At 44.7% G+C, this 15388-nt stretch overlaps 1 long non-coding RNA gene across 1 annotated transcript in view; it reads right to left on the reverse strand.

Moving 5' to 3' along the window:
- Window positions 1-2896: 2896 nt before the first annotated feature.
- The window catches only part of LOC121058287, a 36374-nt gene continuing 23882 nt past the window's right edge, over window positions 2897-15388 (reverse strand). Inside the window, exons 2-5 of the long non-coding RNA XR_005814155.1 lie at window positions 11026-11249; window positions 8281-8387; window positions 7454-7532; window positions 2897-4945 (exon numbers count right to left, since the gene is read on the reverse strand). This is a non-coding gene — a long non-coding RNA (uncharacterized LOC121058287). The remainder of the gene's footprint in view (window positions 4946-7453; window positions 7533-8280; window positions 8388-11025; window positions 11250-15388) is intronic.

Below are 15388 nucleotides of genomic sequence, written 5' to 3' on the forward strand. Positions count from 1 at the left end.
TGTACCTTGTTGCAAGCACACTAGAAGCTTCAGATCAGGGAGACCTATCCAGCATCTGTAATGAGAGAGTTATGCTAATTTTGTTTACAAAATTCTTTGACATCTCTAAAAGATCCCCCTTGAAAACCTCACATATGGTAATGCAACTGACCACTGATCCATCTGTGGAACGAGTCTGGGCTTAGTGTCTTGGATACCTTTCAGCCCATCTGCACTGTCTGCGCACCTTACAAAAGTCATGATGTTAGCTTCAACATATCTGTAAAGAATGTTGTTTTATATCGGAGGAATTGAACCAGAGAGATTAAGAAAACTGAAGTGACTTGCTTGAGATCAGAGAGGAAAATCTGTTGTAGAGCCAGAACATCCAAGCTGTTATGTTCCAGCCCACTGCTTTGATTTCTCATACCTTTCTATTTCAACCGGTACAACTATAGACAGCCAGTGGACTATGCTGCCACATAAGACTGTGAAATTAAAAACAATTTTCACTTATATTCATCAAAAGTTGTTTAACAGCCTGTTTAGATCAGAGATAGTCCTGTGTCAGCTGGACTCAGAAGTGCCCAAGTTCTCAATAAACGATTTATAGCATTAAGCAGAACCAGCATTTCGTGGCATACATATAATGCAGCAGAGAACTAAGCCATACAGGACCTACTGGTGCTTTATAATGAGCCTCTCACATTCTCTTCTAACGCAGCAATAGTAAACGAGTCTTTTCCCCTGTATGCTGAGGTGAGGCTTCTCAAGAGCTTTATGATCTTTGAAAGCCAAGCTGCTGAGAGATTTCCATCATTCCATGGGCCAGGAAACTAGCTCGGCAGCAGGTACCCCGTGTCAGACTTCGACAGATTCAAATGCAGGTCCAAAACTTCTACACAGATAAATTAACTAATTTGGAGCTTGTGCAAATAGCATTTTCCCCAAGTCTCCAGTCCATACGTGCAAAACCCCTTCTCTGTGCTCCAGGGATGCAAATGCTCCTCCTGCTCTTATAAGCTTGACCCTATCACACCAGTAATAACCAACATGCCAGATAACAACACTGGACTGGACAAACACTTGCCCACTTTATTTATTTGTAACAAGAGATATAAACTATCCTTGAAATAAGATTTAATTCCTGGCACACTGCAATGATGTATTTATGCTGAAGGTGTTGGTTCTGTACTTTTATAAATCTCCATGAAGTACACCAGAGAAGACCTTATTACATATTTTTCGTCTTTAACAAGATTAACGTGCAACTTATTACACCTACTACTGCAACGTCCATTTCTGTTGTTATCAGAACAAATGGGCTACATCTGGGCCACGAGCACTTGACAGCAAACCAAATCCTCACATTAATAATTCCTCCTCAGGTAAATGCAGATAAGCTGAAGCACACAGGAATCTTGCCCCAAAAAACCACCCCAATTATGTGTAATTCTACACCACAGGATGTCACTGACACCAAAAGTTTGGTAGGAAGCAAATGCTCAGATAGATGAAAACACACCAACACTGCCTATAGGAGCATGCCCATGGTTTCAGATGGGATAAAGAAAGGAAGGAGGCAAATGCTCCTTGCCACACAGTTCAAACGTAGCATTTATTGTGTCAAAAATAAACATCTCCCATCACCAAACTATCTCACAGCCATTCCTCTTAGCAGTTCATGTATCTTTTTTCAGTAAGTTCCTATTATGTAGTTCTGGAAATCAGGCTGCCAAGCACGTTGGACTTCTGATCCAATATTACAGCTCTTTTGTTCCTAGCGCAGCTCTGCACCGAGGGGTCACGCTGGGGCAGATCCATAAAGGTGCTCACTCCTTTCATCTGCGGGCTGCAGACAGCAGTATCGCTTCCTGCATCACCTCCACCTCTTTCATCTTCGTACCTGCGCTCAGCAGCTCATTGCACAATGTACAGAGCTACAGGCGTGAGATTAAATGCGTGGCATCCCCAACCCGTGTTTGTGCAGCAAGCGCTCAGCAGCGCTCCACAGCCCAGCACCAGGGACGGCTGCAGCAGCACACCTTGCTAGAATTACCGAATTCTGTGCAGATGGGCGAGTACACTAAATGGGAGGCTGATACGTGAAACCCAACTGCGTTTGTGAGAGCAAAGTTCAATGCAAGGCACCACCTGTCAGGTCAGGAATAGGAATCATAGCAGGAGTAACCTTCCATGTCTTAACAAGTTAAGCAAGCAAAGGAGGAGGGGAGTAGCGTATTGCTCTTTACAGCCTTCGGAGAGGTACAATAACCTGGAGGGACAGCTTGCATGCAATCAAACACTCTGCAGCTAAAACACGTTTTGCCAGTGGTGCTGTGTAAGGTCACGGGTACATTTCACTGTTTCTTTACTGCTCTGAAGATGACAGAAGTGGTAGGCAGGCAAGTCAGGCTAACGCGTGTTTATTTGAACAGGGAAAGAAAGTTTTATGATCTTACAAGCCTTGCCTTCTGTTTTTCCCTTTTTTGCAAACATACTAACTTAGAGCCAAACATCCAATCTGGCAGACTTAAATTACGCTTCCATAGGGCACAAGCTGGTGAACAAGGGATAGGTAAGGTACCCTCCTTACCCTACCTTGCACACACATACAAAAACCCTTTAACCTGGCACTGAAGAGAGCCCCAGGAGAGGCCAGGGGCCCTTCCTTTAATCACTGCACAGCAGCCTTCAAGGGGCATTGTCTGCGGCATTGTGGTGGGTATCCCTGGTATAACCAGTTTGTTAACAGCCAGCAGAAGCGCTCCTGCTGCAATCAAAGCAAACAGAGTTAAAACACGAGCCTAATGACAGAACACTTCAAACGATGCTGAGCCCAAGTTGTGAATGAAACGCGGCTCACAGAGCCAGGCCATGGAGCTGAGCCTCAAATAAGGACTGTCTAGCCTTTTTGTTCACTTTTTCAATGCTATTTGATCCAGTACATTATTTTTGAGAATCCAACTTATAAAACCTTCCTCAAAGCCTTGCTTGCAGAGATGCCAAGCAGCAAAACCCACCAAAGTCAATGAGAAGCCCCAGATTCCCTTCTTTACCACCAGAACGTCAATCCCGTATCTACACTAAAGTCTATACTGTACTCATCAGTGAGTCCCAATCAGCCTCATCTTTCCCCCAGGGAAACTGAAGGGAGTCCCTGAGCTCCTGCACAAGGATCTGAACATTTCTGCCTTTCCTTCTGGCAGGGTTGCCTGCCACTCCTCGCTGCCTATTATCAAGCGCAGCAACTCAGCACCTGGGTTTGCCTGGACTCCCATCTGCCTACTCCCCATTTGGCCACAGTTGAATGAAAAGAAAAAGAAAGAAAAAAAAAAGGAGTGAAAACAAAGTCTTTCATCTTCATAGCAGCAAGATTTCAGATCTAAAGAGCTGGGGCTCTCAGCTGCTTTAAATTGAGGGTTATGGCTGCCAACTGCCAATCTGAAGCTGCATATTAGCTTTCATCCAATCCTGCGTTGTTCAGGCCATAGCTTTTCTTGCCCTTTGTTTCCTCTCGGATCAGTTAAGTGGAAGCAGGTGTTTTCCTGCCCTGCTAATCTCTAGTACATTCAGACAGGCCCAGCAACTGCTCCCGTGTCCCAGACAGGTAAATGGAGCTTGGTGGTCGTGTTAATGGCTCCGCAGAGCAGCCCTGACAAATGTTCTCCCCTTTGCATGCAGTTTCATTTCACATTCTCTCCCTCATCACACTTCATCTCTATACAGACCTTTGTTCTTCAAATGTGGATTTCTAAAACCAAGTGAGATGTTGAGCTGCTTTGGAAAGCTCTGATAGTTAATCAATTCATGGAACGACCACGAGCACAAAGCCCGTGCTCACAGCTGAGCAAAGCACTGCTTCTTTCAGAGCTGTGCAGCTTTAGTGTGTGGGCCTGATTCATGCTGGGTGTTGGATTTTAAGGGCCCAACATGCTTTGGTGTCTGGTGTGAACCAAATCCTTGTGCTCAGAGCTGCTGGAAGATGAGCATAGCTGGTGGTAAGGGCAGTTAGGCTGGTACCAGACCACAGGCTGGCCAAGTCACCATGAAACAGAGCTGTAACAGGGCTGCTGGGTTAGCAGGGTCAAGGCTGTCATGAACCTGCAAGAGGTCATGCAGACATAACCCCAGTACCACAGCCTAAACACAGGCAATAGCTGAGAATCCCACACTATTTTGCTGGAATGATTGACCAACTTCTTCAACCGCTATAGCAGGTATTATAGGTAAAGAAAGGCAGGCTGAGGGAAAAGCCAGTTAGCTAAGATCACACAAGGAAGAAGAATGGCTTACATACTATTTATCTCCACATGCCCGTCAAGAATTAGCAGCAGCAGCCAAGCTTTTCCAGCTGACACAGTCCAGCAAAGAACCTCTGAACATTGATCTAGTTTTCTTCTCCTCGCCCACAAACCATACCTTTTCATTAGGGCAAGCAGTATTCCTTTTCCCTTCAGACCAGCTTAATCTGTAATCAGGAACCTATTGGGCAACCGAGTGGCACTGTCAACATCTCTGCCCAGGCAGAGATGGTTTCAATTCTGATGTAGGCTTGCCGGTTCAGACAGCAGTCACCAACGGAGCAGCTCTTTCCTAATTGCATCGCGTGACAATGCAAATACAGCCCTGACTTCACCACTGCCTCGTGCCAGGGGTGAGCACTACCAGGAGCGGCAGCACCCTCCTCCTGCTCGTGCCTCCCCAGCACAGCCCGTGGTGTGGGGCTGATGGCATGCAGGCATCTGAATCACCAGCCCACGGCACAGTTCCGTGAGTAAGCATCTCCCTCCCACTGCACTTCCACGGCGTGTTGTAACAGCTTTGCATCTACCTGCTTTCTCGAAACCCTGCACTTGGCAAGCTGACGAAGCCACGGAAGAAAAACGACCCAGCAGCATAATCGCCAAATCCACAGCACGATGCCAAGCTTCGTGATGATCCTTAAATTTGATCCTCCATAAACCTACAAATGATATGAAAGAAAGGAAATGGTTAAAGGCACAGTTCGCTGCAGCCCAATTTTAATGTTTCTATATTAAGTAAATAAAGTTAACATAAAATTCGGGTCAGGAACTATTTGTTCAGGGTCAGGTGACTTCAACTCAGCTAATCAGAGAGACACACCTTGCCTTTTGAACAATCTTCCACATGAGATCTGTAGTTAAAAACAGGTTTGCTGCAGATCAAGTCAGTGAATTGCAGCACAAATACCCACAAAAACTAGAACAATGGGCATAATTTTCACTCCCCAGAGCATGCAAGCTCCAGATTATAGCAAAACCAGACGCACACCAAGCAGAGGGAACAGAATCTTACAACTCAGAGACAACTTACAAGACCCAGAACATACCATAAAAGACCCTAAAAAGCAATACATTGTTTAGATCAGAGGAAAAAAATCCACCCATCTGAAAGCTTGCTTACTTCAGACTATGTTGGCTATATTATTACATTCAAACCCTGCTCGCATTGAGGACAGCAGGAATTTTGCCATCAGCTTCAGGAAAGCACCTTTAGGCCAGCTGGGTTAGCCAACTTTGGTACGACTTGGGCTGGCCGCTTTCGTCCCAGTAAACTTAACTTTGGTACGCAGCCATGGCATTGCTTAATCCTTCATAGCCCCATTTTTTTTTATTTTTATTTTTTAATCTTTCCCACAGAGTTAAAAGCCTTGTTGAACCTTCCTAGAATTCCTAGGACCACACACAGCAGCTCTCTCCCCTCGGTTTGGAGCAAGGTAGATCTGTAAGTGCAGTACCCTGGCAGCTGACCACTTCTGCCTCTAGGATTGCGTTGTTTTCCTAGATATTGCACCATGAAACTTTCAAAGCCTGTGCCTTCTTAGAGGAAGAGACACCATTTGGACTGATGCAGCATATCCATGCCGAGACTTGACTTCAGCCTTGCTCACCTCCTTTCCTTAGGACAGAGAATATAGCCTACCACATTGTGCTCCACTGACAGTCCCACCTTTGTTCAATCTGCTCACAGAAATAACCCATTTTGTCTACAGTTATTCATATTTCCTTAGCATGTGGTGCTTTTCTCCTTCCAAGGTTATCCATAAGACATTGCCCACCTCACATCCATCATTCCCGTGTAAGTTCAGCTCTATCGTAACAAAAGCAGCAGAGTGCACAGAGGAGGTCACCTGCCCATTCTGATATTGATATATGACCATAATTATACACACATACACATATATGAGCAACTTGAGCTTTTCTACTCCTTCCATTCATTTTTTGTTGATGTTGATATAGCCTATTGGTTTGGAAACTGGGGTAGGACAAATACTCAGATGGGCCATATCTCACCATCAAAAGCTCTACTGAGCTATAAGCATACTGTCGGAACAACTGAGACAGGTACTTGAAGATCTATCAAGCTCCATTCTGAGCTCTCTTCCCAATTCAGTTAGTCCTGGATAAGCAAATGTCCTGGATACAGTTAAGCCTTGGTTCACACCCACAACAGAGACAACTGAAATTGGAAATAAGCACTTCCTGATGTATTTTCTTCTTGTAAATATTTAGAAGCAAACTGGGAGTAAAAACTGACAGATCAGGTCCTTAAGGATTATCTCAAAGCTGCTGCTCTGGGTTGCCAGAATGGCACAGATTTTGGCTGCGCTGCTTTTGCACAGGGTGGCCGTGCACCATGGAAAGCACACGCCTGCAATCACTGCTGGCCATGCCTGCCAGGCTGGCCATTTATTTTCCAGTGCCGCAGCTAGAAGAGGCAGAAACCAGTCGCATTACCTGGCAGACACACACCTCCTTTCTGTGCTTGCAAAAAAGAAGCAACTAAAATAATTTCAAAGCTCTGAATTTTTACCGATGATAAAATGATGAGGCAAAAGAAATGAAAACTGCTCTGATTTCTGGCTTACTGCATGCAACCATCGCCTCTGACATACAAATCCATGCGGTGCTGAGCAAACATACCGCCTTCATGAGCAGCTTTAAAAATCTTGTTTCCTGGTATTTTTTTTTCACATGAGTCTGATACAACGGCCTGTTGTTTAAAGCAACAGACCGCCGTGTAGCAAAAACAGATCTAACACCCTGATTAACCTCCTGTTTTGAGCAGCAAAGATCAGCTGCATTTAGCACCGACTGCTAAGAAGCACTTCAGAATTCGGAAAAAAAGAAACAAACAACCTGCTTTACCTTATTGGACATGCAATGCTACTGTTTTATTTTGTGCAAATTATTGCTCTGGGTTGGGCTGAATATGCACATCGATTATTTGATTACCAGCCTTGGGTGAAGACAGGTGCCTCCGTGCTGAGCTGGGGGTTGTATGCTGCGGGCAGAAAGGCTCTCTGCTTAAGTTAGCTTTGGCTGAGTCCTCCAGTCTGTAAAAACAGACCTAATTCGAGCCTCCAGACTTTTGTTGAGCCAGGACAGAATTTTCCTAGCACCAGCATCCCTCCTCATCTTCGGGCTCGGCCAGGAGCTGCAGCACTCACCTGCCTGGTGGCTCAGGTACAGTGTCCCCCTGGAAAAATCCAGCGCGTGTCCATGGCAGGTCCACATTCATTTTCTCAGCTGAAAGAGCAGACAAAAAGCTGCTGAGTCGCCACCTCTCCCAGGCAGAAAGGGAACCCCTGGAGCAGCGCAGAGAGCCTGGCCTTTGAAATGGAGGCTTCATGGCAGAGATGGGAGGATGTAACACAGCGATTCATAAAAAAACAACCGACTAGTACCACCCGCAGCAGCCCAAAAGCATCTGTAAAAATTAGGTTACTTAATGAGCTTTGCCAATCTCTAAACAACATTAGTCTATGAATATGCAGCACAGAGACAATGTCTGGAAGGGTCAGCCATGGGTCGCTGTACTCTGAGCAGCATTTTGCTCGGAGGAACGCGCGTCTGTTAGACCTGAGAGCATCCCACAGCCCTGCTCCTGCTCAGGGCAGCTCGGCTCAGCTTCACAGCACGCAGTCACCTACTTGTGTGCTCAGGAGACTCAGCAGAGTTTGGGCCCAAATTGTTCCAAAGGTCGCACACAACTCCAGCCTGAAGTTGCCACATAGCTTTTACATTTGTGTGACAAAGGAATAGGTTTCACGGTGTGAATATTTGGGAACATCAAGCTGTTTTGTGGCAGGTGACTAAACTTCCAACAGTTTGTCAAGAATCTGATGTGAATTTCAGTCTGAACCTGTCTTTAATATGAAAATGAAGTTCAGGGAGCACCTAATCTCCCCATAGCAATCCATCTTTCCAGTTCAATGCATCCCTTCCGTCTACAGCAACCAGAGACACGCTCATGTGGTGCCACTTGTGCCTTTACCTGGTGGAGCGATGGTCCCATCCTGCTCCATGAAATGAGGTCATGACACCCCGTCCTGCACCTTTCTCTTGTATTTGAATGCAGGAGTCAGGGTGTGCCAGAGCCACCTGCTTGGAAACAAACGTCAGGGATCACTCATTCAAATCACAAGCAGCAAGGATGTGGGTGATGGTAAGCACACAACTGCAGAGGAGCCACCAGGCCTGTACAAAGCCTCATTACCACCTCATAAAGTAGAACATGCATGCAAATGACAAGGTGTCAGCATTAACCTCATGCCAGCAAACTGGGGCACCCCAACCACAGCTAGCAAAGCTTTGAGCTCTGCTTTTATTTTTTTTTATTTTCAGGGGGTGATAGCAAAGCATCGGACGCCTGTAGGTGCACAAGCCCACGGTACGGGTGGCTGACCCTTGCTGATAGGAGCGACACGTGCACGCATCCAGCAATTAACACCCTTGCTCTTATGAAATGCAAAGCGTCTTGGGTTCTCAGTAGCTCCAGGGAATAAAAGTTCTCGGCGTCTCGGCTTTGCTGCTGGCACGGGCAGAGGTCTCCCACCAGCAGGGCTCAGGGGGGCTGACCCAGCCACGGCTGCAGACGTGCAGCCTCCATGGCAAACCAGTGCTTGGCCAGAAATCCTCAGCATCGCCCTGCCTTACCAGGGCCACCGGCAGCGACATCACATTTTCCTTTGTAGACTTGGTTTACATGTAGGAGGATTATTTCCGTTGGGATTGTTTCAACCCTAACCAACTGTTCGGCTATTAAATTTAAAGCAGCTTTCCTAATCTGTGATACTTGCACCTGTTTACCTGCTGCTGTCCACATTGCTGGCAACCGCACCTGTTTCAGCAGATACAGTGGGCTTAGGTAAGTCCAGCTGATTTTGGAATACTGCAAGAGAGGAACACTGTTCACTGGATGCATCCCCCAGGGAGGGGACAGGACAGGTAACAGGTATCCACGCACGCCACGGTGCCTGCAAGCACTCACATCGTTTGCAGCAACACATGGGAGCTGTTTGAAAGGTTGGTGCCGGGGCCTGAGTGACTATAGGGTGATGTGAGCAGATACAAAAGGAAGGTGGCCGTGATGGAGCTTCCTTCCTGCCATCCCATCCCTTTTTTCCTTTTTTTGCAAGTATACTGGAAAGTGTTGAGGCCCTTGCTGGAATTCAGACATCTACATTTGTGATAAAAATACTTTGGCTTCCCCAGACGAGCTCAAACCATTTCACAAACAGACAGCAAACAGAACAGTCACATACCTGAGAGAAAAAGGGGCTGAAAGATGACGTGAATGTGGTGCTTTGTTAGGTCTTAGAGGGAAGAGATGGCAGCAAAGAGAAAGTTTAAGGAGACACACAGAAGGGCTGCCAGTTATTTCTTCCTATCCCAGATATTTTAAAAATAGTGAGGATACCATTGTCATTCTGATTTCTCATGCAGAACTGAAGTAAATTCACCCAACTCAAGCAATTTACATCAGTGTAATCTGATCAGACTTAGATGCATGTAAAGTAGTATTAGGGAGAGTAAAATACATAATCCAAACTACAATAGCTGATCTGATCAAATGCCCACCCTAAAAGTGGTGTGTGGAGTAACTCCAAAAAAATTGAATGCGTGATCAATTATCTTAAGAATTTATCTTTGACACCAACCTGCCTGCTGACTTCGAGCAGTGTTAGCAAGGCAGCTACACGATGGGACAAACACACGACCTGATACGGTGCCTTTTAGATCTGTTTTACACAGCTTTAAGATGAGGAGTGCATCATCAGGGCAAGAAGTATCAAGGGTTGTCCTCAGAGGGATGGTTAAAAAAAAAGGACTAGAAAGAAAACCACAATTGTAGATACAAACATGCTATGCAGGGAAAACAGAAGATGCCAAGACTATGAGCAGTTTCTGAGGCCCTTACAAAAGCACACTGATTAAAGCAAGACTTCAAAAACTGACACACTAATAGCAGTTCTTGCTCTACAGACATTTATACTTGGTGAGCAGCTCCTCCTGCTTTGTCTCCCCACGTGAAGAGGGGATGATGCCTAAGAAAAAAGCACATGGTACAGCTTCCCCAGCACTGCAGATCCATGCAAACTTCTGGAAACTTAGCAGCCAACATCTGAGCAAACTGGCGTTTGAAAACCAGAGATCAACTTTGCATGGATAATTCAAATGAGGAAACCAACCAGCGCTTCACTGACTGCACACATTTGAATGCCAAATAATAAGACAATAAAAACACAAACTAACCAGCCTAACCTGGTAGATCCTGGGAAATTATAAAGGAAAAAATACTGCAGGTCATCGCCAGTAACTCAGCAATAGGACCCTGATGCACAGTGACGCTTCTACAGGGTCTTACTTGAGTGTTTAATGGTGAAGTTGGTTAGAAAAAAAGGTTTCTTTGTGTTTAATCAAATTTTATGCTTCAGAAGTGATGGTTCTCTTTCCTGCTCCAAGTGGGGAATATGTGCTTGTACCTAACTGTAGGGTCTCTACCCACTGAGACTTAATATTCCATCATTTCTCTGGTCATCTAGAACTTGATAAGACCTAGGAAAATTATCAGCAAAGAGGAGGCTGCAGCTACATCTCTGCAGACCTTTGAGAAACGCACGCTGCCATGCTGAAGACCATATTTACTGTCCAGACAAGGCAGTAATTCCCTAAGTAGGGCTTCTGGCATAGCCAAAATGCACCCGGGATACCAGGAGACGTTGTCCTGAGCACACACCTGGTGGTTTCGTATGCTATCAGGCAGCACGGCGTGCTCCATGCGTGCCTGGGCAGGCGAGAGCTGCTGGTGGGAGGCACGTGGAGCTGGGCACGCTGCGCTCCCGGCTGCTCCCCGCACACCTCTCCTCCTGATAGCTCGGGAATCCATCTGGATGGAGAGCTCAAGTCCTTCTTGTCTTCCTGGAAAGCCATGGGCAACTCCAGTATCTTGGCTGTATCTTCCTGGAAAAAAAAAAAAATCTGGTCGTGGAAAAATCAAACATTTGGTACAAGGAATCATGAAGAAATAAGAACCGTCTGACCTGGTGGTCTATGTATGGCTAGAGCCAAAGTGTCTATTAAAGTAAATAACAAGGATTATTTTTTATGTTAGGTTAATAAGAGCAATAAGAATCTAAAATGAAGCTCCAACAAGCTGGAGGTCTAGTTAATTTTACAAATTGCGTGTTCAGTACCAGAGATGCGCTTAGCAAAAGCTGCACAACAGGAGACCAGTGCTGATTTTTCTTTCCCATTAAAACAATTTATTATTGTAAGGGAAATGGTATCTCAGTTCTATAAACCTCAAAATGTCAGCTTGCCCCAAAGACATTGCACTTAAGGAAAACCTGACCTACTTTTCTTGTGACTTGGACTTGTCATTCTAAGACTCTGGAACATGGCTATTTGGAAGAGGAGCTGTCTTTAGACCTATGATTGTCTGTCTGCCAACACGGAAAATCCCTTCTGGAAGGAGTATCTCCTGGTAGGTAGTGCTGCCACAATTCTTTAGCACCGGGACACTCCAAAAGGTCTAAACATCACATTTCTCTGCACCAACCTCCTCCAAGTGGTAGCTATTTAGAAAAAGGAATGCATCAAAAGTCTCCTAATCCATAGTTAAAGAAAAAAAAATAAAAGTGATAAAATTATCCGTAGCCCTAATTTAAATCTAAGAAAAATGGGTCTGCCCACCCATAAAATGAATAAAAATTAAAATCTAGCTAGTTCATGTGATTGTTTGCAGGGAACATGAAAGCTTGAGATGAAAAATGCTGCAGCAGCACAGAGCACTGTCATTTTACAGTGAGCTTCATTTGACAACACCATCGGGGAAAGGGGCAGAGGAAAAAAGAAAAAAAAGAAGCTTTCCACAAAGCAAAAAGGAGGCAAACTGTGCCTTTGTGACAGCTGGCCTCATCAGTGGCATTACATTCAGAAAGGAGGCAGGTATTATTCAAGAGACAGAAGTGCAGGACTGGCAGGAGATCAGTAGTCAGCACAGGAAATGTTTTTTTGAAAAAATCCTAATTACGGCTCTTCTCTCCCAGTCTATCCTGTGCTGCACTGTAATTACAGGAACAAAGCTGCAAAGGGGGCTGTTTCTCAAGGAAGAAGTTGTGATACAGACACACGAACAAAATCCAAAATGTGTTTACAGACGGTGGGAGCTGTGCCCACACAATCGAAGTGAGAGAAGAGAGACAAAACCAGACAAATAAAGAAGCAGGAAAGATACGGTGACATCCTGTATCTCTTTCTCCATGGTAGCTGTTTTGTCTTTTTTTGGACATTTTTAAACTGTACATAGCTCATTTTTCTCTCTAAGTCGGAGGGAACAGAAGGGACAGAGGCATGAGAAGGAGAATACAAACCACTCCATCACTGCTTAAGCACGTCTTTTTGTGCCAGCTGAAGTCTAAACACACTGAGGTTGATGCATGTATTTAAGCAAACCTTTTATTATGTCTAACTCCAATGACAGGTAGGATTCGGACAGGTTTCACATTACGGACATGAAAGAATACTGAACGCCCACGGGAATAAAGCACAGAGGACCTTGGTGCTGCACAAATCCTTCGCAGCATCCTTCCTCAAAGCCATATTATAGAACATGGAGCACCCCATCCAGACATCGCCCCTCACAGTCCTTCCAAATTTACATCTACAGGACATCATATACATGAAACCTGACTCAGCATGGGAATCATATACATGAGACCTGACTCAGGATGTTTCCCAGTGGCCACCATACATGTCATTTTCAAATTGCCCCCAGATTTCCATTCTACAAGGCTTCCCATGACCCATCCAGATTTCTGCATCTTGCTGGGCTCAAAAAGTTGTGTAAAGCCCCAGTCCCCATTTCCCACTCCTAGCAACACTGCTCCTGTACCTGACTTCACCTGCAATAATTGGTCTCTGAAGGACAAGAAATGGCAGCGACTTGTGTTGGGTTGCAAGGTGTGGGAATGGAGGAAATTAACACCGACTCTTTTTTCCATCCCAGTGAATAACGTGATTACTGGGGAGGGAGAGGAGGAGGGGAGAAGGGCTGAGCCTTACATCAGCTGTCAGATGGGGTTTAATCTTTTTTTTTCTTCTTTCTTTTAAAGCAAGCAGATGGGGCGACCATTACTTTCACAGCCTGCCCCACGCAAACATATATCACAGCAGCTTCTGCCAATAAAAGAGGTAAATAAAGTGTTTCTTAAGTCATCAGCACTCTCGTGTAAAAACAACAACAAAAAAAATATAGGGGAAAAGTAGGCAGTGGTATAACCCCAAATGATGCCAGCGTGTTGAAACAGGATGTTCTGGACATTAGCTGCACAGGTCAATAAAACAGCAGAACTGAAGCAATCAGTCACAACGCATCTTTTTTTCCACCTGTCAAATAATTACCACTTCCACCTCATTTTGAGTCTCTGATTGAGGTACAAACAACCTTCCTTATGCTGCTGCTTGCTCAGAGGCGAGCTTCTCTTACGAGAACCACTTGAGAAGCCAGGGTTATCAATGCAGCCTCTTATTTTCCTGACAACAAGCTGCAGCAGGCACACAACTGTATGGGACCAGCTTTGCTACCTGGTGTAGCTACAGAACCCCATCAAGCTTTCAGAAGCAGCTAGACTCGTTGCCTTAACTTGTCTTTAGTATCCCTATACCAGTAAGTACAGCAGTGGACAAGGCATTTCCATCCTGAAAAGTTTTTTTTGGGGAAAATCTTTTATAGTAAGAGCAACCAAAGTCAGCTGATAGCAAACAGAGAGACAGCAAGCGCTGCTTGGAAACTCCCCATTATCTAGTGATCCCGTAGATACTCCACAGGGAGCAAGCCAGAACACAGAGATGCAAAACCCTCTAAACACAAGTGTTTAGATTACTGTTTCCTGGAGGGAAAAAAAATGGGAAGGGATTAATTTCATGAACGTTGTCTTTCTTGTGAACCACTCACCAAAACTGCTCCCAAACCCTTCATGGTCAGTCCTGCCCTTGCTTGCAAGACGACTTGATTCAAGACTGTCTTTGTTTCCTGACATTTTGTTCACACATTACACCCAAACCACTGCCAGTGCATGAACATGTGCAAACATCAGCCTCTGGTTGAAGCTGGTGTTTCATAGCCTGTAGGCTTTTACTCTGTACTTAGAGTTCAGCCCATGCAAGTATCAATTAAATAAACTATGCCAGTAGTCTCACTGTTCAGGGCAACTTCTTATTTCTACACGTAATGAAAGATCTGTTCACAAAAGCGAAGTATTTAAGGTTAATAGTTTTTGTCATTTCTTATAAGCATTATCATATTTCCCAGAATACAAGTGCATCCATTGAGTGCATTTTCTCTTCTGTCTTAATTAGATCAGAGCAGGCACACAACCAGGGATAGCAATGGTATCCAAAACACATTATTATTAATACTGCAATGGTACTGAAACTCTAGACATTCCCTAGACAGGAAAAAATAAATAAATAAATTCAGGCACATAGAATAGGATCAATCAGTTCACAGGCCAGGTGAAGATACATAGTCAGTTTTTAATCTACATTTTCATTAGTTGCCAAGTTGGTAAAGCAGGTAGCATCAGCAAATGCCACGGCAAACATGCTCTCAGCAAACATTGTAAGTCTTCTAGTCTTCTAAAGGTGCGAGGAAATTAAATCCTGAAACATCTGACAGATGACCGAACAGGAAAAAAGTATAAGGGAGAAAAGCCATAGGCAGCTAACCGAAGGGAAGAAGGTTTGTGTCCTGATTTTGTGGTTTAAAACACCACGGTTAAGGCCAGTGATTTCTAAAAATGCTTCATTTGATTTCCTGAAGCCAAGAATTTGGGGCCAGTAGACTGAGGGACATTTCAGTCCAGTTCTGAAAAAAAAAAAGAAAAAAAAATCCAACACTGATGTATTTCTAGAAAATTTTCTATTCTGTTCATTTCCTGTGTTTCTTCTTTAATTTGATGGCATCCATGGTGCTCAACCGTTACGTCCTTACAACATCATTCAGGTTTACTTGGGATGAAAAAGGCTTGCCTTAAAACTGCTATTTTTCCTGCAGGAAACGACTCCTCTGGACGAAAGGTCAGGTGCTCCTGCCCTTA

This window comes from Cygnus olor, chromosome 21 (assembly GCF_009769625.2).
Source record: "Cygnus olor isolate bCygOlo1 chromosome 21, bCygOlo1.pri.v2, whole genome shotgun sequence".
In the NCBI taxonomy this organism is placed as follows: Eukaryota; Metazoa; Chordata; class Aves; order Anseriformes; family Anatidae; genus Cygnus; species Cygnus olor.